General features: G+C 53.8%; 1 protein-coding gene across 5 annotated transcripts in view; it reads left to right on the forward strand.

Annotated features, from left to right (window-relative positions):
• Nucleotides 1–24,925, forward strand: part of LOC104333678 (ankyrin repeat and fibronectin type-III domain-containing protein 1) — a 257,291-nt gene that overhangs the window by 157,462 nt on the left and 74,904 nt on the right. Inside the window, exon 1 of one of the 5 annotated variants that reach the window (XM_075436770.1) lies at nt 19,606–19,620. The exons of the other annotated variants lie outside the window; for them this stretch is intronic. The gene's annotated coding sequence lies outside the window, so the exon portion shown is untranslated. Of the gene's footprint in view, nt 1–19,605; nt 19,621–24,925 lie in introns of those variants that run through there. 5 annotated transcript variants of the gene reach the window in all.

Here is a 24,925-nt window from a genome sequence, read left to right on the forward strand (position 1 = left end):
CAGCAAATCCATCTCCAGCTTCTTCCAGACACTGTTGGTTTCTACTGGAAAAGCTACTAGGTGTGATGAACCACTGAACCGCACCAGTTGGCCGACCCAAGCAGACAGGCAGCCGTTTGCAATCCCCCGGCCCACCACTCCAGAGCTTCTGCATTGAAGCTGGTACAGAGCTGACCTGGAGAGGTCCTGCTGATGTCCTGGCCTGCAGGAACACTCCCTTGGTGCCCAGATCTCTGAGCACAGGAGGACAGTGGTCCCAGCCCCTCTGCGCAGCCATGCAAGTTGCCAGGCAATATCCGGCAGGCATTGTGGAAGCGGCTGTCCTGTATTCTGATTTTTCCAAAGTCGGGTTACGTAGGAACTGAGGCTCCCACTGCTCTGTTTTATTTTTATTAGCCAAACTATTTAACCAGCAGAATTGTTTGCAGAAGCAAAGCACTTTGGTCCCCAAATCGTTGAGCTTCCAGTTTCCATCCGCTCTCAGTAGGACAGCAATCATGTGCTAAATCCCAATTAATCATTAGGAAGATATTTGAGGTTTAGCAGCTGTGTTATAAGATACAGTTTTTACTGGTTTCGACCTCAGTTAAATATGTTTTTAATAGTGGATGGTATTTAATTAAACATAAAATAACAGAGGCTTATTAAATTTAGAGAGACCTTTCTTAGTGATGGATATTGAATGTTAAGTAAATACCAGTTGGTCATTAGAAGCATATTCAGTGTGGTTTCACAGCTATGTAATAGGCAGGTATCTTATTACCCATCTACCCAGTTTCAATGAATGCGCTCTTAATAATCAATTGCCGTTCATTTAATATGTAATAATAACTGTCCTATTAGAGTTGAATTAGATTCTTGTAGGAGAAAATAGGGGTAACCTGGTGCTCGCTGTTTTTTTGAGCGTTTTTTGTTTTGTTTTGAGTTGATGGTTCGTTGAGATTAGCTTTTTCTAGGGTCATTGAAGATTGGATGACACTGGGTTGGATGACGGACAAGTAGGCTTCACATCCTGTTCGTGTTGGGACCTGCCCAGAGCCACCACCGCCAGAGTGGTCAGCCAGGAGCGGGGCGTGGGGTGACAGAGGGGGCTGCCGGCAGCACTCGGGTCTGAGCAGGGGGGGCTGCGATCATCCGTCCGGGGTGCAGGAGGCTGGCACGGCTGCACTGGAGTCTTGGTGCGGTGGGGTGGATGGTTGTGGGGTGACGCTGTGAGTCATGGAGTGTCCTTTGAGTGTTTCTTGGTCTTTCAGGCAGAAATACATGACACTGGGCTGCAAGGAAGGAGATGAAGCACTGCCATGGGGAAATGCTTTTTTATACAGGAGGCATTAACTTGCAGAACTTGCTGCCATGCAGTATCTTCAAAGCCAATTCATTAGCTGGTGTCAAAGGAGGATGAGACTCGTTTGTGGGTGATATGATCAGAAAGAGCCGCTTAGGGCACAGCAGACGTATCTAATTCATGTTCATGTTAAGGACAGACCAGCAGCTGACCCTGTTTCCCAAGCTGTTTCTCATCTCTCTGCTTTGTGAAGTTGGGTTCTAGTCCTCTGTTTCTCAGAGTTTTTACAGCCTTGTCTTGCGTATCAGATAAGTACTTTGCAGTTTGCAAAGCGTGTAGATTGTCAATGAACAAGGGCCCTAAGAGGACTGGAGACACTCCATCCCAACCTTAAAAAGCGGATTGTTGCAGCTGTTTGAGTGCAGGAGTCTTTTGTTTTATTTTGAAGTGAAGTATGATTTATTTTGCAAGGCCCAGCAAGTAGTTGCTGTTCACATTGGTGAGGCATTACTGCATAGCAGGAGCGGGTTTGGGGTGGGAAATGGGGGCTGGCATGCTTGGGAAGAGCAAGCAGGGCTTTCTCCTTACCAGGCAGCTTGGCAGCTGGAGAGGAGCTGCAGGGTTTGGCCCTTGAGAAGGGAGATGGTCCCCTGCCCTGAGACAGAGCTTGCCCCAGGAGTTACTGTTTTCCTCCTCCTCAGCCTTCAAAATCCCATTTGGACTTTTGGAGGAAGCAATAGACCAGGGCTGTGAATTCGGGGGCAGCGGGGAAGGCATGGGCTTGTGTATGTGCAGCATGTGTGGCCCAGTCAGGGTGGGAAATACAACTAGACCACGTCTCATCCAGTAAAGGTTGTACGTTTGAAATGATAAATGCAGAGGTGGCAGCTTTTAAACAGAAAGGAAACTGATGCTGCGAAGCGTGTTGCCCATGCTGCAAGCAGTGACCCTGCCTGTGATGGAGCTTTGAGGGTTTGATTTCTGGTGGGGAGCACATCTGTGGAAAGCTGGAGCACAGGCCGTTGCTTTTCTGGGACTCTGTGGGTAGTCCTATTAGCTTTCTTACAGTAGCACTTTTTTTTAATTTCTCAGTGCTGCTGCATTTCGTAGGCCATAACTTTCATTTCTCCCCTTGTTAACCTGCACAGCGGTACTGACTCAGTGCTGGAACAATACATGAGACAGTCAGGAGAAGCAGTGATTCATGCTGCCTGGTGGATGGGATGAGCCCATCTTCTCTGCTCGCTTATTAATTTCTTCTAGTGCGTGAGTCAGGCTCTCCTCGCCCCCGGGCAGGAAAGCAGCCGTGATGAGTTTTAAATGGGGAGCTGGGAAGGGGGCTGCAGGGAGGCTGGCACGTAGGGGCTTCTGCTGGTGGCTGCCCCGCTCCGCGGGTGCTGCCAGCTCAGAGTCATCCAGCGTGTGCAGAGGGGACGGCACTGTGCTGGCACCTATTGCATCTCCTGCTGGGTCCTGCATAGCAGCGGTCCAAGCGATCCCCTGTCTTGTCAGCTCAGGGGTCTCACTGCCTTCTCAAGGATTCCTCTGGGCACGGGGGTGAAGTTTGCCAGCCCGGCTCGTGGCCAAGCCAGCTGTATGCAATGCGTGCTCTCCTGCTGCTCGGTCACAGGTTTGGAGGCAGAGAGGTGATTCAGCCAGCTTGCCCTGCACATCTCTCGTGGCATGTGGTGTGAAGCTGGGAGCCCTTTTCCCCACCCCAGACCTGTCTGCCAGCCTGCAGACATGTCCTCATGCCGATCCTCCTCTTGGCCAGTGTGTTCAGCAGTGTTACCTGCATGCTTCATCACCTGGCGGAAGCTACGGGAGCAGTAGGCCAGGACTGAGACCGAGCAGGTTCATCACATATGCAGCAGTGGTTACAGAGTGGGCAGCCTTGTGTCCCAGCAGGATCCTGGCCTGGATTGCTGCAGGGTACCTTGTGACCCCCAGGATCAGCCCCAGCACCGGGACTGCCCCAATTACAGCTTTGCTAATTAATGACGGTGTTGGGCCCGTGAAAGCTGTGAGAGCAAAGGTGGGGGAGCACTCACGCTGCTGCCTTTGGCTCGGCTTTGACCAGACAGGCAGCGAAGAAGCTGCGTGGCTGCCTGCAGCCTGTGGCAGGTTGCCCAGTGAGTCACAAGAAACATATCTGGGATCAGGGCAACAGGAAAAGCCAAAGCTTCCCCAAACTTGCCGTCATAAGAGTGGTAAGAGGAATGGTGGGACCGCAGTTTGTGAAGTCCTGGTTAGCTCTGATCTTGGAGGATGCATCTTGAGAATAACCCCATGGCACCTGCATTGTGCCGGAAGCCACTGCTCCAGGCATCCCGGCTGCCTCCGGGGCATCAGAAGGATGGGGAAGTTGTGGGTGCTGCCGGAGTGGCTGTGGCAGGAGGGTTGAGGTCGACCAGCTCCCAGTCTCAGCTGGACTGTGGTGGTGCAGGTGGGCACCTTGCCTGGGCCAGCCTCACTGGAGGCCATGGGGCGTTTGAACTGTGGCTCCTGAGGAGCATTAATAATGCCAGTCCTGGGGGTTTGCCGTCTTCCTGAGCTGTGGCAGCATTGCAAGGGGAGATGCAAGTGAAGGCATTAAGATGGGTTTCTCCCATCTATCTGACACTGTTCTGGCAGAGAAATCTCTTTTTAAAGGACTTCCTCGAAGTTGTGCTGCTTGTCCTCGATGTTGGGGTCCTGTGCAGACCCCTGGAGGATGCAGAGGTCTGTGCTGGATTGTCCCTCCTGAAACGAGGGCAAATCGATTCCCTTCCGCAGGCAAGGAGCCGCTTGGTCACCAGCTTGTCCATGCAGCCAAGAAATTTTCTTGTTTGGAGTCACTCTGGCTGTTGAGTTGCCCTCCCTCATCCAGAAGCTGGGTGCCGGGGCTGCCGTAGTCCTACTGCTGGGGTAGGTTGGGGGCATGCCAGGCAGCTTCACAGTGCAAGCCCTGGGTGAGGGGCATCACGGCCTGACCCCACGGGCGTCTGCTTGGTCTTCCTCTCGTTTTGTTCTCTACCCTTCGCAAACGGCCCTGAGTCTCCACAGCCGCCTTGGCAGGCGTCCCCGTGCATCCTCCACCCCCGGCCAGCCCAGCCAGAAAACCCTCTAATCCAAACAGGCTGGGGCAGAGCAACACCGCTGCCATCAGGACAACTCTGTGTGTGGTTTGCATTTATTGCAGATTTATTTCCTCTGGGTCGCCGTCTCTGTAGTTGCTCACTCCTTGGCTCTGCTTCTTGGGAGCATCCAGCTTTTACCTTCTTGCAGACGGGGGCTTTGGGGGACTGTAACTGCATTGTACATGTCAATTAGGAAAACACCCTCAGGAATTTCCTTTCTGATGCTGCCTGGCTCTACAATAACCTCTGTCTCCATGTCTGCTGGCTCCCCAGAGCCCGTCCCACCACTGCAAACCAAAAGCCAGCCGGGAGCAGGCTCAGCTCCGCAGACTGGTCGAGCTTCTGTGCTAGCTCCCTCCGAGCGCAGAGACCTGTCTCATTTCCACTTCTCCTGTGCTTCTCGCTCGCTCTCCGGGCGCTGGAGTTTGGAGTTGTTTTGGAAACCGCTGCAACTCTGGCATGACGTCACCGCGATTTTGTAGTATCTCTGTCTCCATCCTAGTTAGGCGCTTCCTGCTCTCTGGCTGTCGCTCTGGCTCGTCTGGCGTGTCTGTGCTCTTTCTTCTCCTCCACAATTCCCCAGGGATTTCTTTTAAACTTTTTTTTTTTTTCTTCCTGAATCTCTTACACAGCAGCGTTTTCTTCCCTATTTCTTTTTTTCTTGAATTTCCTCTTCTCCTCCCCTGTCCAGAATGGGCCCTTTTACCCCAAAACTGGCTTTCCCAATTCATTTCCTTCGCAGGCGGCCGAGCCCACTCTGCTGTGGCCGGGAACCCACGGTGCTGGGATGCTGCCGGCCAGCTGGTTTCCAAGGGCGGGGGAGCAGGGGTGCAGGTGACCCCCAGCCGCAGCAGTGCCACCGTGGCCGTCCGCGCGGGTGCGAGGCGGTGGCAGTCGAGCAGAGTCCGGTCTGCAGAGGATGTTTTCTGCTGCCCCGCTCTGTGCCGGCAGTGGGGCTCAGGCTCCACCTTCCCTCTCTTCCACCAGCTCATCTTAGCCCAGCTTTTTTGTTGCACAGCAAAACTTTTGCTTCACCCTGTCAAGCCCTCTGTCCCCACATCCCCAGCCAAGCCTTGTGCTCTGACGTCCCTGTGTTCACCCCTCCTGCCCTGGCAGCGCCTGTCCCGCTCCTCCCATGAGCACCCACATCCCTGTGCCAGCCCACGGCTCCCGTGTCATCCTGGGACCAGCCTGTGATAACCAGCACCACTGTCTCCTGCCCAGGCTTGGGGAAGAGCATATGCAAGGTTTAATCATGACTCTCTAGCGAGTGCTTACTGAGCATGAACAAAATATGATTTATTTCTTTAATTTCTTCCCTCGCAACAGCTAAATGCTGCCTGATTGCAGGCAGACCTCCCCGGGGCCTGCTGAAGGCATGGCTTGCCTTCCTCCTGCTGCCTGTGCATCCCGACCCCAGCCAAGGCAGCAAGGTGCTGTGCTTCTCGTGGGAGCAGTCCTAGAAACTGTGCTTTTAAACAAAACAAAACAAAACATACAAACTTATATATATATGTATGTAGATATATGTCTATGTGCGTGTATATATACATGTGACCTCATGCTGGGTATTGCCATACCTGCCTGTAACGAGTGGGTAAACTGAGGCACATGGTATGAGTGTGTGATCGCACCACTGTTGCGAGACACACTATTAGTTTTCCATCCTTAGCAGTGCCTGTGGCTTGCCAGATAACTTAATCCTTGGAGTATCTTTTCAATGTTATTTGGATTAAAATTGGTTTGGGACAGTGACTGTCTCTTACACGTGAATATGCAGTGTTCCAGTAACGAAGCCCCGGCAAAGATCAGAGGCTTGAATACAAACTCCTTTTAAGGTTTTGGCTGTTGCTGGGATGAAATGGGGTCTGAATGCAGGAGCCTCTTTATCTCAGTTCGGTCGGTTCTTCCTCTGGCTTTCATCTCATCACCCAGCATGGAGATGTATGCATAGATTTATTTCGAAGCGACACTCTCCATCGGAGGATGGTTCTGGGCAGACACCTGTGCTCAGTGATATTTGGGTACTTCTTACTTGCCACAAGCTTGTGCTAGACCAGAGGCTCCTGCATCCTTCCCGAGGTGCCTGGTGTCCATCTGCCTCGTGTCCCTAAAATAAACGGGCAGGACAGCAGCGAGTGACCAGGGTAACTCCTTGCAGGGGTGCTGCTGCTGCCTGCGAGCGGCTGGGCAGCGACTGGGCAGGCCTGGGGTTACTGGCGGCCCCACTCCAGCGGGTGGTTTGTGAGGGCTTTTATGGGACCAACTGTGGGAGCTGGGAAACACGGGACCCTGTTTAGGGCACAAACCCTTCCTCGGGTCAGAGGCTGCCATCTTCAGAGCAGAGGCTAGTCATGGTGAGTTTACACCGAGCATTAATCCGGCAGGGCTGGTGCTGCTGGGCAGGGCTGGGAGTCACAGCGGAGTTAAGGCAAGGCAAGGGATGGTGAGTTCGTTAGCTCCTGTGGGATAGGGAGAACAAGATAAAAAGGTCATTTATTGCTTGTGGAGTATGGAGAAGTTTGTGGGGAGTGGAGCTGTAATCTTGTGATACTCTATAAAAGCAGTTTCTGTCACGAGTGTGATTTTGGTTGTCTGCTGGAGCTATGAATTCCCATCTTTGCCCTTTGAATGGGTTTCTGGGCTTTTGTGGTGATCAAGCCCATGAGGTCAGAGGTGGGGCGAGTGCTTTGTGAGAACCGCGGTGCTGGTGTCCCTGCTGGCATCAAACATGTCCCCCACTGCCAGCAGCCCCTTTGGGTATGGCCGTACCCCAAGCTTAGGTGTACGAGGCTTCTCCTGCAGTCGCTAGCCAGGGCCGTTCCCTGCACTGCCCACCCCAGTGCCCCAGCACCCACATCTTGCCAGGGCCGGACAGCACGGGTGTGCTTGCCAAATATTGTCCTGTGGGTTAGGAGAACCCACCAGCAGCCACTTGGATGTAGCAGTAAAAGTTCACTTCATCTTCGCAAATGCAGGGCTCGTGCAAGCCCTGGGCTGTTTCCAGCCATTACCTTGTTTTTGGGGTGGCTGCCCTGGTCCCATAGACCTGCCCTTGCTGGGAAGGAGCTGGTGGGGCTGGGGACCGGGACCGCTGTGGGTGATTCAGTGTCCTGGGGGAATACCCGTACCCTTGTTTTTGAGGGACAGGTTGAGGTCAGTTTGCTGCCGTGCACTTCAAGCAGTGCAGCGACGCTCTCCGCCTGGTTGTCTCCGGTCGCCGTGCTGCCAGTGTGTGCGGGATGCTCTTCCCCAGGCAGGCGAAAACAGGCGCAGAGGAACCTGTGTCTGAACTGAGACATTTCCATGGAAGTTGCCTCGAGGTTTGTCATTGCCGCTTACCCTGGGACAGCAGCGGAGGCCTGTAATTGCAGGGAGAGGCCGCGGGCAGCTCTATGGGAATCTTGGGACAGGCTGCTGCCCTCCCAGTGGGGAGAGCCTGGCCGCCCCAGGAGGGAGGGCAGGAGGAAGAGGAGGACAAGGAGAAGGAAGAGAAGGAGTAGGATAAGGAAGAAGCGAGGGCCCCAGTGCAGCTCTGAGCATTACGGAGATGGTGAGTGATTGAATACCAGAACTAGGAGGGCACCAAAAAATTTGCTGGGAAAAGGCTAAAATGAATCTAAAAGGCAGCTTTTTTTTTTTTCCATATGGTTCATGAAGACTCTGTGGATCTGGCTGTGATGAAGGCCAGGAGGGTGAATGGGCTCAGTGAGCAGCTTGGGGGGCTGCTGGCTGTGCAGTGCGGAGGCGGCTGGTGCCCAGACCCCTGCGTGTGGGGGGATGCACCGGAGGAGGGACTGTGTTGGAGCAGGGACCGCTCTGGCAGGCATGGTGGCAGCTGGCCCCGAGCCATCGTGGCTTCCCAGTCCGAGCAGCTGCTGCTAGGTGGGCCGTTGGTCTGGCCCAATAAGTTACCCTAGTTTTGAAGGCTTCCCCATGCCCCCTGGTCCGGAGATGGACAGGAGCCGGCAGGATGGGGTGAGCAAGGGCACACGGGCAGGAGCTGCAGGGTGGGGATGAGGGAGTAGGTGCGACAGGGCAGGACCGTGGGTGGTGGAAGGAGGAGCGGCAGAGCGCTGCCCAGCCCTAAAAGCCCCAGCAGCTTTGAGAGATGTTCATTTTGCATGCAGCATGTGTCACCTGCCACCCGAGCGGCTGCTGTGTTTTGGCACAGTCCTTCCAATGTGCATCACCCGCCACGGGAGGATGCCCTGCATGAATGTAAGAGTTGCTTTTTCGTGTGTGTGTCGCCTTGCGCGTGGATGCTGGGCTTGGCTGCCCTCCTGTGTGGCAGCCCAGCTTGGCTGAAGTTGGCGGGAGTTTTACTGGAGACAAAGTGGACTCGGCACATCGCCTTTCTCCCTGGTCTCCATGTCTGTGGGGACATGAGGACTGTCACCACGCTGTCCCTCAAGTGACAGTGTGCTGCCATGAAGGGCCTTACCGGGGCTGGGGCCTCCCTGGGCACTTCCATCACCCCACCCTAAAATTAAGGGATTTCTTAAGCGTGTTTGATTATTCATTAAAACTGCTCCACAGGTCCTGAGTGACGGAGGAGAGGGCGCAGGGTGGGTTTCAAAAGGGGCCAGGCAACAGCGAGGTGTACTGGGTCTTGTGCTGGGTGGCGGAGGGGAGTTTGATTTTGAGCTCTGTGGCGTGGCACCCCAGGGTAGCTTATTTTGAAGATCTGCAAGAGGGGGATGCTGGAGCTGAGAGGCTGTGCAGCGCCCGAGGTTTGACCTACTGCGAGAAAGCACTGTATTTTTGTAAAATACGATGTGGGTATGACATTGTGTTTTTGCAAGGGTTTGCCGAGGCTGTATCCTGTCAGAGACGTGTTTTGCTCTTAGTTTCCCGAAGCTGGTGTTTCAGATGCAAGTCAGATGCGATCTCTGTGGCAGTACGTCTGTTTACAGCTCTGCCGTGCAGCATTTTCCAGGTTGACAGGGTGAAATCTCCTCTGCCTGCGGGCAGCAGATGTGTGGCAGCAGTGTGGGGCACCCCGGGGACCTTGCAGTGCCCTGGGCTCTGCAGCCTCAGCCCTGGGGCTGAGGGGCTGTGGCACCGCGGGGGCTGGGGGTGCCTGCCCCTGCCGTTGCTGTGCACGGCTGCCACCCTCTTGGGGTTTCATGGCACCTTATGTGGTGTGGTACTTGAGTCCTGCCTGGCTCTGAGTCTGGCCCTTGAAAATGCCATTTTCTGGACACCCGAAAAGGAGAAAATAAAAAGTCTGTCACCAGTGACAGCTGCTGGTGCTGTCCCCCACCCTCTGTTTGGGTGTGGGAATTGTTGGGCTCTGCAGCAAGGTGTCGGGCTGCTGCCCCATCGCCTGGGCGTGCTGGGCCTTGCACCTGGGCATGGAGATGCTGCCGTGTCCCTGCTGCGCTTGGGGACTGTGCAGGAGTCACAGGTATTTGAGCAGTGTATTACATTTCAAAGAAATTTGGAAGAGCTTCCAAGCACTGGAGGATTCATCTGTTTTTGTTTCTTGGTCTCACATCTCTGGGTAAAGCTCACGCGTGCCATCACATTGAATCCAGAAAGGGGTGGAAGGTGGATGCTCCCTCATGCACGCTCTTCTGTTCTCTGTGCTGACAGCAGTAATGCCAATAAAATTTTTGTTTTCTGCGTTCATTTGATCTTCTGCAATAACAGAATGTGGAGCTCGTACAGCCCTCCACCTCCCTGGAGCGCTGCGTGAACATGACGTGCGTCTTGTAACCAGTAAATAACATTTGGGGAGTGAAAAGACAAACAGAAAGGTTAGCTTGTTATGCTTTGTGGTGTGTGAAAGAGCTGTCAGCTCCATCCTGAAATCATGAATCCTCGGGTATTCCTGGGACAGGGCAAAGGAATGCATCCTGCAGTATTTTTTCACTTGGAACAACCATTTGGCTCTTATGGGTCTGAAAAGTTTTACTTCGACTGAGTAACAAATTAATGCTGTCTCTTAGTCACTGTCTGGCTTGGATGGAAACACTTAGCTGACCTGGTTTATCTGTGTATCCATCCCGATGGCTTGGACAGGTCTCTGGCTGCTGGCTGCCTTCCAGGCACTCGCTTGCGGGCAGCTTGCCTGCTGCAGTGCCGGCGATGTGCGCGGTGCCGATGGGCGCAGGGGAAGGTCAGACGTGGTGCTGCTGGTACCTGTCGCGGTCTCAGCATAGGAACAGAGGCGGTTTCTTCAGGAGCGATTTTTTTTTTTCTTTTGTGTTAGACTGGTAGAACTGGAGGAAATAAGCAATTTCTTCTTCAGCCTCCTGCTTCAGACCGGTGGCAAGGGGGCTCTGTGCCCCAGCACTTGGCTAGTTTGAAAGCTGCAGGTTTTCTGATAAAAGTTGAGCTCTTGCCCTTGTCCCCATCTCCTCACTGCCGTTGGCAGGGGGGGTCCACGGGACTGGCAGGAGCCAAGTGGAGGTGCGGAACTTTATGTATTGTTTTTTGGTTTAGGCGAGGAATGAGCTCCTTGTGTGATGTCAAATGTGACAGCACGTTCAGCATGCTCGGGAGCGGGCGCTCAGACCACGGGGTCGCATCCTCCTTCCGCGCATGCCACATCGCCTGCGCCTCGCCACAGTGCCTCATCCCACGCCAGCCTCGCGCGCTCTGAGGGCACGGACGGCTGGAGTGGGCTAACAGAATCCGTGTCTCTGATGATGTGTTGCACCCATGAGTGCTGAGGGAGCTGGCGGATGTCGTTGCTGAGCCATTCTCCATCATATTTGAAAGGTCCTGGAGGACAGGAGAGGTGCCCAAGGACTGGAGAAAAGCCGATGTCACTCCAGTCTTCGAAAAGGGCAAGAAGGAGGATCCAGGGAACTACAGGCCGGTCAGCCTCACCTCCATCCCAGGAAAGATGATGGAGCAGCTCATTCTAGAGGTCATCATCAAGCACGTGGAGGAAAAGAAGGTTATCGGGAGTAGTCAGCATGGATTCACCAAGGGGAAATCATGCTTGACCAATCTGATAGCTTTCTACGGTGGCATGACTGGCTGGGTAGATGAAGGGAGAGCCGTGGATGTTGTCTACCTGGACTTCAGCAAGGCTTTCGACACAGTCTCCCATGATATCCTCCTAGGGAAGTTGAGGAAGTGTGGGCTGGATGAGTGGTCAGTGAAGTGGATAGAGAACTGGCTGAATGGCAGTACTCAGAGGGTTGTCATAGCGGCTCTGAGTCTAGTTGGAGGCTGGTAACATGTGGTGTCCCCCAGGGGTCAGTACTGGGCCCAGCCTTGTTCAACTTCTTCATCAATGACCTGGATGAAGAGTTAGAGCATACGCTCAGCAAGTTTGCTGATGACACCAAACTGGGAGGAGTGGTGGATACACCAGAAGGCTGTGCTGCCATTCAGCGAGACCTGGACAGGCTGGAGAGTTGGGCAGAGAGGAACCTGATGAAGTTCAACAAGGGCAAGTGCAGGGTCCTGCACCTGGGGAGGAACAACCCCATGCACCAGTACAGGCTTGGGGCGGACCTGCTGGAGAGCAACTCTGTGGAGAGGGACCTGGGTGTCCTGGTGGATGACAGGTTAACCATGAGCCAGCAGTGTGCCCTGGTTGCCAAGAAAGCCAATGGGATCCTGGGGTGCATCAAGAGGAGTGTGGCCAGCAGGTCGAGGGAAGTTCTCCTTCCCCTCTACGCTGCCCTAGGGAGGCCCCATCTGGAGTACTGTGTCCAGTTCTGGGCTCCCCACTTCAAGAAAGATGAAGAGCTACTGGAGAGTGTCCAGCAGAGGTCTATGAGGATGATGAGGGAACGGGAGCATCTCTCCTATGAGGAAAGGCTGAGAGAGCTGGGCTTGTTTAGCCTGGAGAAGAGAAGGCTGAGAGGGGACCTTATAAATGCTTATAAATATCTGAAGGGTGGGTGTCAGGAGGATGGGGCCAAGCTCTTTTCAGTGGTGCCCAGTGACAGGACAAGGGGCAATGGGCACAAACTGAAGCAGAGGAAGTTCCGTCTGAACATGAGGAAGAACTTCTTCCCTCTGAGGGTGACGGAGCACTGGAACAGGTTGCCCAGGGAGGCTGTGGAGTCTCCTCTGGAGATACTGAAGACCCACCTGGACAAGGTCCTCTACAACCTACTGTAGGTGACCCTGCTTCGGCAGGGGGGTTGGACTGGGTGATCCCCAGAGGTCCCTTCCAGTCCCGAACATTCTCTGATTCTGTGATTCTGTGATCTGCAGAAATCTGTGAAAAGGGAGGATTTTATCCACCTCCGGGTATAATGCAGGGGAAGGGGGAGCTCGGGGCCACCTGTGCATGGGAAGCTGGCACCTGCGTGGTGCAGCACCCGCATCCCCCCTAGTCTGGCACTGGGGCATCCCCCCATGCTTCAGGCTGGGAGCACCCTGCCTGGCTTCAGCCCTTGCACCCCTGAACTATCCCCACTTCTCTGCTGCTCAGGACAGTCCAAGCGAGATGGGCTGGAAAGCCGATCACAAGCAAAGCTGATTTAAAAAACCCCAACGAAGAGCTGTTTTTCTAGCTCTGGCCAAGAAATGTGACACTGAATGAATAGTAGGAAATAAAACAAAAAGTAAAATTCACATTGGGTCTAGAAATGGCCTTTTTAATTTGCAGAATCTATGAAGTCTGCGTGCAGAAATCTTAATTTCAGATCCGGTCCTTCAATGCAAATGTCACTTTAAATAGATATTCCTGTGTGCGCATTCTGGTGCCTTTTGCCATGTCGTTAGTGGATTGCTCGTTCTGTGAGTACATTCTTGTTTCATTTTGTATCCCCATACATTAAATTGATAGTTTGGGGGATTATTGCTCGTTCCAAGATTACATGGGTGGAGTTCCCTTTATATGGCCGTGCTGGTATGTAGTGAATTTGAATTGGCGCAGCAGAAAACTTGAAAATTTGGAACAGATAACTGTCTCCTATCTTTATATGGGAACATCAGAGTTTCTAGCTTTATTCTGGGGTTCTTGCCATTCCAAATATGATTTATTCTTTTATATAACTGTTTTCATATGATACACTCTGAAGAGTGGCTAATGGTTTGCGGAGGAATATAATAATTTTTTTCCCCTCCAAGGCTGTCTTCCCAATTAATGAGATTGAGAACACATTCCAAAAATCTATTTTTCCCCTCCAGGCTTTTTCTGATGTACTCAATTTATTCTGTAGTGTGTCTTGCGCTTCCTTTATGGAGTTTGATGCCTAAATATTTAGTGGTGGTTGGCTGGCTGGAGCCCGTGTAAATACTTTGCGTACTGATGCTGTCTCTTGGCACGCCTGAGCAGCGAGGGCAGGTCTGGCCGTCCCAGTCCCTTTCCATCCAGGCAGGTGGGCTCAGGGACACGGCAGAGTCCCCACCACCACTGCTTGTGCCGACCTGAACCTTGTTGCTGGCTGGGGTTGGCTTTTGGGGGGATGGAGGGGTATCCTTGCCCCCCTTCTCCTTTTCCTTGTCCTGTCTGGCTGAGAAGCGGGTGGCCTGGTGTGAACCGGCACCTCCTTCCCTCAACTTCAGGGTGGCAAGGAAAGGATATTCCTAGAGAAGCATGCAGAGCGCAAGGGGCTTTTTCTACTTAAAGCCTCACCTGTAACATACACAGATAATGTCTTTGTACGTTTTCCTCTGCTTCAACTTTTTTTGGGGGTATATATATTTCTTACAAACCCAGCTAAGTAAGTAGCCCCAGGCTTTCTGCCCTGCTCTGCCCTCCATGGCAGTTGGCGTTGCTTTCCGAAGATGCTTGTTTTCCAGATTTCTCTGGCGGTGCCAGAGGATACAAATCCAGCCTAAAACCCCTGACTGTGCTGAGTGGTTCCAGCATGGGCTTCAGTGCCCTGGGGTTGTTCTCCTGTGGGCTCTCGGGGCACCTGGGCTATCTCAGGGCAGTCTTTGCTCCCTCTTCCTTCCCGTAGCTCTCCTAAACCCGTTTTTGTGCTCCAATGAGAGGGGCCATCTGGCAGAGCTGCCAGCCACCTCAGGGGTGCAGGAGAGGAGGATGAGGCTGAAGAGCAGGGCTGGTGTCCCTAGGGTCTGCAGAGGGATAAGAGCTGCCTGGCAGCAAGGACTGGAGGAGCACGGACGTTAGGGTCTGCTCCCAAAAGCCTTGTGGCATATTCATTTCAAAGAGCCTTGCAGCTCCAAAATGGGCCGGCTGATACGCTTCAAGCCCTGTTTTTAAAAGAACTGCTTTTGGTTTGAGACTAAACATGAATTTTTAGGCCTGAAGGAGTTCTCTTGACTCGGTGACAGTGGGAAAGTGGAGCTCAGCATACCTTTAACTGTTACCTCAGGCACTGAAGTCATGCCCGCTTGCTTTAAGCAGCAGTTTTGCTCCGTACAGTGTCTGTATAAACACAACCTTCTCACTCAGTGTCTCTGCTCCTCCCGAATCACATCTGCTCCCTTTCCTGACTGAAACTGAAGAGCGCATTTTAGCCTCCTGTGCCCCCCAGCCCACCCCGAGCCATCAGGTCCCTGGGGACGAGTGGTGCAGGAGCAGGTTTCCTGGTGCGATGGGCTTGCTGCTGGGGAGGAGTAGGAGGAGGAGGATGAAGAGGCTAGCTGCGAGGAGCATCTTTATTTTGCAGTGGGCATGTTGTTCTGCAAGCGGCTCCGCTCTTCCTCCGAGGTCTCAATTAAGTTAAGAGTGTATTGTGGTCGTGTTTGCATCACACCATGGTTGATGGGCACAGAGCTGGCTGCCGGCAGCAAGGTTCCTAGGAGTGAGGATTCATATTTACGTAGTTTGACTCAGACATTGTATAACCTTGGGGAGCCACGTTCTGGGCCGAAACAACAAGAGACCTGCTCTCCGATGGTGTTCTGCGCTCTGGTTGGATGATGTCTCGTGCAAGGGCTGGGTTTTATGTGGTCCCCTGCTGACAACCCGGTTCATGTTCCGGCAGGTCTTGCATGCACGGGGATTATTAATAGCTCATCGGTGGGTGGGGGACGGGCCAGGCTGGCTGTATCCCTGCTCTGGCCGGCTCCCTTTTCCAGCCGTGTTACCAAAGGAGTGATCTGATGGCAGAGGGCTCTTCCCGAGGGTGCTGCGCTCCAGTGGCCCTGGTTGTGTTCGCTGGGGCAAAGGCATTGCTGCCTGCGCGCTGCCTGGGCAGGGGTCTGCGGTGCCCGGGCTCCCCTGTGCGACAGCAAACCTCAGGCAGCTGTGGCAGGGGACCCCGGTGTGGGGACCCTCGTGCTGTGATCCACTTGCATCTGGTGGCTTGTCCCTACCGAGGGGACGAGGCTGCTGGAGGAGAGGGGGATATACCCACACATTTGAATTTTTCAGAGTGGAGGGGTACACCCCAGACCGAGTACTGGGGGGGCAGGTGAAGGCAGAGGGAGAACGCAAGGGAGGTGCAGAGGTCTGTCCAAGGAGAGGTGGACCCACTGGTCGGAAGGCAGCCGGGCTTCAGATGGGTCTGGCCACACTCGGCTCCTGGGGGGGTCAGGGCCCTTGGACACCACCTGAAGTTCTCTCCTGGAGACCTTCATCCTTGAGGTGCCCCCCAGGTCCCCTGGATGCCTCGGGGGAATGGTCTTTCCCAGCCCAAGCTGCAGTCCCGGGTCCTCCACGTCCCAGGAGACTGCAGCTGACTGAGCGGAGCATGCGACGGGGAGCCCGCCCGTTCGTTTGCTCCCCGCACTATAATTAGCCGGGTTGGCGGGCAGACCTGCTGTCAGGCTGCTGCCACCCAGCCAGGCTGCGGGGCTGGCAATGCAGCGTGCAAAGTACATGCTGGAGGACAGGGTGTAATTAACTGCAGGCCCTTGGAGCTGAGAGCTGACTACTCGGCTCCCAGCCTTTTTTCTTGCCCTTTTTTTTTATTTTCAGTGATGAAATGTATAACTGCACCTACAAACCAGTATAAACATGTATGAGCTGGTATGCCCAAAGATTAAAAAAAATCCAAAATGTTTGAAAATACCAGGCAGTGCATGAATGCAACATCAAGATCAGGCAGCTGACACCCCCTTAAACAAGGCAAAATAAACCCCCCCAGGTTCTAGCGGCAGCACTAACTCAGCTGCGCTGCATCCCCTGCGCGTGCCATGCTCAGGGCTTCACGCTATAAATAGCAGCGTGTTCAGCTACACGTGTCGGCCCTGATTCTGCAAACACTTAAGCCCAAGCACAGCTCTTTCTCGATGTGCTCAAAGTTGCAGTAATAGTTTGCAGGCTGTAATCAAAAAAGAGAAGAAAAAAGAAGGTAGAAAATAGCGCATGCGCAGCATGGTGTTTCTATCAATGAATATACAGCCTGGGTGTCTGCTTCTCCTCCCTTGCAGCTCCTGTGCCCTTACCTACCTAATTAAGGATTTGATTAATGAAAACACGGAAAGAAGGTGCCCACGCCTGTGCGTGCGTGTCACCCTGGATGTTGTTGTTGAGCTGGCGGAGTTTACGAGCTCCGGTGGTTTTGCCAGCGATTTGACAAATTCTTTCATCCGGAGAAGCTCCGACGAGCAGCAAGTGCAGAGCTCGGTCTGTGCCAGCCCTCAGCACGGCTCAGGGAGGTCCTTCCAGAAGGAGAAACTTTTTTAAGAAAGAGGCTGTGCGTGCATGCATGTGTATATATGCATAAATTAATTTTTACAGGCATGCAGCAGTACAATGGAAGTTGAGAAAACAAAGTTTCCTGGATGAGCTCTGGGTAAAGAAATGCTTTGAAGTTTGGGTCTGCCTGAGTGTGGTGTGAGCTGCAAGGGGTCTGTGGGTGAGCAGCCCCCGTTGGTAGGGGGAGTGTGGCCAGGGAAGAGGCTTGGCTGGGGAAAGCAGGGGCGGGAGAAGCTGGGGGAGATGCTGAGAGGGGATGGGGAGGCAAGGGAAGGCACGGAGACAGGGGAATGATGGACTGAGTGCAAATGGACTTGTTTGTTGGGGGGTGCTGGCTCATTAGCAGACTTGCTTTTCCTCCCTGTAGGAAGACAGGCTCAGGGAAGGAGCCTGTCCTCGTTACCCTGGCTGATGAAGAACCCAACCCAGTTGTGTGCATTTAACTGCTGAGTGGAAGGAGACCAATGGAGGAGGGGTGTCACTGGTCACTGCTGGGTGTTGGGGCTGTGCTGGCGTGGCTCGTGGCACTGAGGCTTGGCTCCGTTCCTCCTTGGTCCGATGCGCATGCATGCGCAGAGCTCTGCTGCTCTGTGCTTCGAGGAGGAGGAAGCAGAATTTAATGATGCTGGGGAGTTTGGCACTGCTCTGGCTTGACCTGGCCCTCATGAATACAACCTGTCGGTAGGGCCAGGGTGAGCTGCTGAGATGTGCTCTGGAGCCAGGGGCTAATAACGGGGCTGCTCTTCAGGAGAACCCATCTCATTGCTTTCCTGGGAGTCAGGTATAGGTTGGGTGAAAGATGAAGCCTGTTTTCCAAAGAACCAGGTTTATGTTTGCATTTCGGCCCCTAGGAAAACACCAAGGTCTCCCCTCCTCGGTCCCAGATGGTGGGGGTGGATGAACAACCAGAGAAGAGCATTCAGCCTCTGGTAAGATGAGCCGGTGGAGCGTGGGTGTCCGCCTGCTCGCAGGAGGCTGTCCTGGCGTGGCGAGGTGGTGGGTTCATGCTGGTGTTTCAGCACAAATGCGGTGTCATGATGTGTGGCCAGGGGAGCTGGAGAAACATGGGACTCCTCCTGGTGGGTCTGTGGTGCCTGCAGTGCGGAGAGCTGCTGGGAGGACACCATGAGCTCCTTGGGCTCCTGGGTGTGGGTTGAGCTGCTCTACTGAGGGGTGGCTGCAGGGCTTCGTTTCTGTTCCCTGGATTGCCTCGGAGTACGTCGTGCATACAGCCACATTTCCCTTCTCCTTCCCCCCAGATGGTCCAAAGGCACTTTTCTCTGCTTTCTGGCACATTTTGCACCTTCTGTTGGACTCAAAGCCCAACGTGGATGTGCGTCAGTGCCCTGTGTGCATGCACAGGGTCAGCACTGTTTGCAGGCGAGCGTGACGGCTGGTTCAGGCTCCCACTCCAGAGCTGGCCCGGGATGAGCTTGCCACTGAAGAATGAACACGTTGGAGCTATTGGCGTCCTCCCCTGGCTGGGTTGGGTCTGCGAGGAATTGCCTGGGCCCTCCTCAGAGCCTTTGTAGTTGAGGAGGAGGAGGCAGGGTCGCGACGGCAAGAGGCTGGGGCTGGCACAGGCAGAAACGCTGGCGGCTCACATGCTACCCAGGGTCCACCAGTGCTTCGGCTCCGCCAAAATGCCATCCTCTGAGAGACCAAGGCCATTTTCTGATTCCCAGCAGCATGTGTCTTCCGCCCTCCCTCGAGCCAGCCCCTTCCTTCTCTCCATCTGGGCAGGCAGTGCTGCCGCCTCGGCCTGACAACCAGATTTTGTTCTGCCTTGTGACCCACCTTTTATTAATCACCCCTGTTCTCCGTTCCTTAACCACCCCTGTGCTCTGGCGTGCAGGTGAGGGTCTGCGTTCCAGCAAGGCTTGCCTTTGGAGGTGCAAAGCTGCACCCAGCTGGGTAGCCCGGAGCTCCCTCCTGGGCACGAGCTGCTTTGCAGCACTGCCACATCGAAGGCTGGAGTTATCACTGTGCTTTTCGGCTGAGTGATCTGGTTCATCCAGCCTGAATCTGAGATTTTAGGACTGAGGGTTCATCTGGCTTCAAATCCAGGTTTTGGGGAGGCTCGGGGCTGTATTAGCCCAGTGCCCAGGCAGTGCCGAGGCAGGCCTGCTTCGGGGGGTGCAGTGCTGGGGGCAGGTCGCAGTGGCGGGTGGGATGGGTGCCGGAGCCCACGAAGGGGAGCCGCTGTCTGCAGGGGAGAAGCAGCACTCCCACAGCCCTTTGGTTTCTTGGCCAAGCCCACGGCAGAGGCCGGGGGCTGGAGGGACATGGGGGTGCGTAGTGGGCCAAGCCCCGCGATGCTCCCGGTGGGTCAGCCCTTGCTCAGAGGGATGCTGCTAGCTGGGGTGGGGGGGTGATGCCTCCTTCCTCCTCCTTCCAAACAACTCTCTCATATCCCAGGCTCTGAATTTTATTCCCCTTCCAACAGTCAGGCATCAACTCCGATTACTCATAAATGCAGCATGTTGCAGAGACGCGGTGCTTGACGAACGGCTGTGCCTGGAAGCAGAAGCGCCCAGATCCACGGGTGAGAAGCCGGGATGGCGGGGTATGGGCTCTGCAGCCTCAGTCCGCCCAGCCTGGCTTGGGGACCCGGCTGAGGGACGCTGCGGCTGCTGGGGCAGGAGCGGAGGTCCCCACAGGTGACCAGGCGTGGATTGCAGGTTTGCAGCCTAGATCGCTACTGGCGTTGGCCCACAAGTTTGTTTTGCAGAATCCTCTTGTAGCATGGAAAAATAACTCATCCCTCGGTTTTTATCCCTTTTGTTTCTGTGGGCATTGATTACGCTGGGAGTTACTGAGCCAGATTTTATTGGAATGACTTAGAAAGCTGCCACCTGCAAGCAGCCACTTGTCTTTGGGGATTATTTTGGTATAGTTTGTAAATAATTGCATGAGGCTTCTTCAGCCTTGCTAATAACTTTGTTCTCGAAGGGACACTGCCCAGAAAAAGATGAGCTGAGATTACTCTTGGCAGCATTTAGGAGAGGAAAAAGTACAACAGGATTGATGTGTGTTGGCGTGAATAAATAAATAATACCTCTGCTAGACCCCTCCGTGCGCATCCTTGTTTCCAACCCCGTGTCTGTTAGCTCCCCAGCTTGGCTGCATTTCGGAATTCAGAGCAGTCCTTTAAATCGATCTCATCTTTCTGTCTGCAGCACGTTGTGCTAATTCTTATCGGGAACCAGCAAGGCTGGCTCTGGAGATGAGCTGTCCTAGAGAAGCTTATATACGTTGTGTAACTTGAGCTTGTTAAATATATGATTTAAATAACTTGCAAAATAGTGTAATTAGTGCCTGAAATGCAAAATTAAGAGAATAATCTTATGTTGGCCTGGATTCTCATAGGTTTGCAAAGGCTTTGCGAAAATTGTGGGTCGTATTTTGAATAAAGAGATAAGCCCACAAATGTCTTTGACGTTTTGTAGAAAATCCAATATTTAAAAGGAGCTTGTTTTGCAGTGCCGAAGGGAGCCAGGCCGTTGTGTGTGTGGCCGTGTGATTGGCCTGCCCTGGCGAGGAGGGTTGGGAAGGGCAGCGCTGGGAATGCTGCTGGGAAGGTGAGAGGAGCAGGGTGCCTGGGCTGCACTCTGGTCTGCTGGGTTTGGTGCCACCAGGCAAGCCTTAGCCATGGCCTGGCTGCAGCTGGGTGTTGCTCTGCTACTTTGGGAGGCTGCATTTTTACACTCCTGCAAAGGTTCTTTTAAAGAACCTGGGCATGGGTCCTTATGGCGATTCCTTTATGGCAAATAAACCCACTCTGGCCGCTCAGTTTGTCTTGTTTTAGTGTAAAAGCACCAGGAAAGCTGGTGTCCTGCTGCCTTCTCTTTTCCCTCATAGCATTTCTAAGGTATTTCCTGTGATGTTGCACTTTCAGCGCTGATGTTGCAGAAGAGCTCCGAGCATCACATGGAGATGTCCTCGAATCAAAACTAGGGCAGTGCAAGCCTAGCTCAGGTATGCTTGTACGGGGAGGGGAAGAGAATCGCGGTGGTAGTGACCCCGAGACAACATTTTCTTAATCATATTGGCAGGCTGCATCCTGGCACCCAGGAGCTGTGGGCTCAGCGTCAGCGTCCCCTTCTGCTGCTGCCTCTGCTCCGGTGGTTGTTTGCTCTGCAGAGGGAGGAGGTTGCTAAGGCGGTGCCTGGCTGCATCCCAAAGGACAGGCGCCCGGGGGGAGCAAGGCGCTGGGGACACTGCCAGGCTCTGAGGGACGTCATCGGGGACAGCATCCTGGTGTCCCACCGTCCTCTCCCGGCCTTGCCAGCAGCAGGAGCCTGAACGCTGGAAGGATGGAGCTTGTAGCCTGCTAGCTCTTCAGTAGCTGCCTGACCCAGTGCCGTGTGCTGGGGTGGCAGGGGCTGCTCCTGCCCCTCCAGTGCCCACGTGCTGCCCATCCCTGTGGTTGCTCACCTCCGTGTCCTGGGAGGAAAGGGTGGAGATGAGCACAAGCCTCACTTAAGCATTTGTTTTAAAAATACACACCGATAAAAAGGACTCTCTCCATTATTTCATTAAGGGATTTAAAACGTGCTTCCTAAGCCCTGAGTCACCAATGAAGTGAGCAAGCGAGAAGCAGCACAGCGGGTCCTGCTGGAGGGTGACTCACGCTGCGGGGGGGCTTGGGGCTTGCAGGGGACTCTCTGAAGTGGAGGATGCTCCAGTTCCTTGCTCCCTCCCAGGAAGGCCAGGGTCTCCCCAGCATCCTGAGCAGCAGGAGGAGGTCTCTGGGAGCCTCTGGGGCTCCTGGATATATTTTGGGAGCTGAGCCATTGCGCTGCAGCTGTGACTCTCTGGAGATCCCAGCGATGCCTTGATGCACAGGAGCCACCAGCAGACAACTCTGCTGGAAGCCTGTAGATCAACAGTGCCTGCATGCAGGCTGGCATTTGATTTTTTTCTTTTTTTTTTGTATACCTGCATAGATAAAAGCCTCCAAATCCCATATCAGTTCAGGAGGAATTGATCTTTTCTCCCAGAAGTCAGGGGAAAATACCAGGTCACCCTTTGATCATTTTTGGGAGCTCTCTGCCTCTTTCAGTCACCAGGCACAGACAGAAGAAAAGCTGGTCCCAGCTCCTTATAAGGCCAGAACTGTCCCCTCTGCACGAGTCTCAATGGTTTATCTAGTCAGGTTTTTCAAAGTCTATAGAAGTGCCGCTCTGTTCAAGCTTAGTGCCAGGACGTTTTTCCTAACATGCAGACTGTGTTCCCTTTACCCTGCTCTGCTTCCTTATGTCCTGTCCTTCCCTTGGCCACTTCTCCATCCTCTCCTGCAGACATCGGCTGAGATCATGGTACCCGGTGTGGCGGCACAGGCATGGTGGCTGGTGGCACTGTTGCAGCCCACACTGCTGCCCCTTCATGCACCGCACGACCGCAGGCAGCACCCACGCTCCGTGCTGCCCGCAGCCTCCCGTTGCAGATTCCCTAAGTGCTTTCTAATTAATACCTGTAAGCCATCAGTGAAGGCCAGCTCCCCGGCTTGAGGGCATCTTCCAAGTTTTGTCCTGAGCTCTCTAAGAGCTCCCAGCCAGTTGTGCCAGGATGGTGTCGTGCCCCTGCACTTGGCAAATGCCTTGGGCATTGTTTTCTTAATACAGCTACCTCTTACAGTCAACTGCTGCACAACGTCAGGCCAGGCCCAAGGTGCCCTATGGCCTCTTAGGGCATCACTGCCTTCTCGCCTCCTTCCTTCTGCTGATATCTCTGTGCTGCTTTACTTACAGTTTTCAGAGTGTCGCTTGGTTTATACTCTACCTGGTTTATTAACCTCCTCAGTGGAAGGTCCCTGTCCATGGCTCCTGTTGTGACACCATGTGTGCCTGTGCTCACTTCTTCCACTTTTTCATGAGGATCTCGCTTAGAGGCAGATGAAGGCATGTCCTTGCCTTGGGTCTTGCTGCTGGCCCTGAGCACCTTCTGCCCAGGCATCACCTCCACCGGCCTCCAGCAAGGTCTCCTCCATTTGTTAGTGATTCCTGTGGCCGAGTGTTTTCCAGCTGCTCTCCAGGAGCCCTCTGGATCCACGGCCACCTTAGTTTTGTGTGTGCTTGGGAGAATGAAATGCAGCATGGTGGGACTGACCTGTGTAACTTCAGCTGACTGTTGGCCATGGTCCATGTCTGTTCTGGGAAGAGAGTAAGGAGGCAAAGGGCTGTGTAGGGGCAACGTGGGGAGGTGGAGGCATGAAGAGGGAGGAAAGGGCTCAAGGCCAGAGCTTGGGGTGGTGGTAGAGCCAGGAGCTGATCTGTGGCTCCTGGCCTTGCTCCAGGCCTGGTTCCTTGGACACGTTGCTGGCATTCTGCTTTTCCTCCTTCTTTGCTATTCTCTTAATAAGGTTTAAAATCAACTATTTTAGCTAGTCATTGCTGCAATTGCTCCCTATTTTATTGTTTTGTTTTTCCTCTTCACAAAGTTGGTGCCTCATTGTTTTATTCCAGACATCTAAAACGTTCTCAGCTTTCCATGACTCTTAAAAAATAATTGCTTAATAAGCTCAAGGTAGCCCCTTCTCTTAGCGGGCTTGTGTAGCTCATCCTGCCAGCAGCTTGCAGACTGCACAGGCTTGTGAGCCGTGGGGCATGCAGAGGGGTGGGCAGGCTGCCATGCCCGGTGCCGCTCACCTGCAGCCGTCGCACAGCGCAGGCACAGGGCACACGGCTTCGCTACAGCTTCTCCACCTCCCTTTCTGCAAGAGCCGATCCTTTTTTCCTTCCAAGTTTCCACGTGGTTTTCCCTTGATAAAGATTGATTTCGGAGACCTGCGCCTCCATCCTAGCAAGAGATGAGGGGAGATTAATGCTGATGATACCTGTGACTGTGTGAAGGGGCTACTGCAGATTTTGCCATCTCCTGCACTGCAACAGTAGTAGTCCCCCCAGCATTTCAGAAAGGTAAAAGAGCGTTAGTGTCGGTTCCCTGCTGTTACCAGTTATCAGAAAGGTCAGCGACTGTCTGGACCTGGCTACACAGTTAATGGGAGGTTTTTCCCCTGGACCTCAGCTGCAGCTGGTGGGGGTTTCTGACTGCATGGGGTGCAGGTTTTCCATGCGTCATTTCAAAGCTGTTTGCAAGTCGTTTCTCCTTAAATATCAACAGTTCTCCATGATCCCTGCTAGCACAGATACCAGAAGGAACTGAATTTGTTGTAGCTTGTGACCCTCGTTGCAACTGATCGATAGTTCAGGAACTGGCATCCTGGGTTTTAGGTGTCAATTCAAAATAAGTAAGGAAATATCTCATGGGAATGCTGTGCCCGAGGGAGTGGAGGTGTTTCTGGGTGTGCTTGGAGGACAGGTCCCATCGCTTAGGGCATTCGCTCTGTGCGGTACTGCTGTGCTCATTTCTCTGCTGCTTCAGGGAGGCATGGAGTGGTTGAGGACATCACCCAGTCTAACCCCCTGCTCAAGGCATAGTCACCTACACCTAGTTGTCCTGGATGCCCAGGACTGTGTTCAGTTGGGTTTTGGATGTCTCCAAGGCTGGAGACTCCGCCACATCTCTGGGCAGCCTGTGCAAGCATTTGACCACCCCATTCTGGTGTCTGGCCATCGATCCCATGGGACTTTGCTGTAGCTTCTGTTATGCCAGAGAAGGGGAAGCAGCAGGGAGAGCCAAGAGGTGCTGCTGTCTCTGCCCGGTGGGGATTGCTCAGAGCCCATCAAGCCTTTGCACGCTGACATGGCATTCAGCATGCAGGCAGATGAGATCTCCCCACCCCAAATGGCTGCTCCTTGTGCACTCCAAGCTCTGCCGCAAGTTAGAGCTCAAGTGCGTCCCCAGGCCCCATGAGCACGAGACATGCAAGAGGGTGGCACGCATCCGGCTCCGTGTACCCAGCGCTGCGGGTTTGACTGCAGCCTCCCTGCACTGGTGTCCAGCCAACACCTCTGTGCTGGGGAGAGGGTCAGTCCGTCTGACGGGCTTGGCTGGAGCGCCGTTTTGAGGGGATGTGTTGGT

This window comes from Opisthocomus hoazin, chromosome 15, assembly GCF_030867145.1.
Source record: "Opisthocomus hoazin isolate bOpiHoa1 chromosome 15, bOpiHoa1.hap1, whole genome shotgun sequence".
Lineage (NCBI taxonomy): Eukaryota > Metazoa > Chordata > Aves > Opisthocomiformes > Opisthocomidae > Opisthocomus > Opisthocomus hoazin.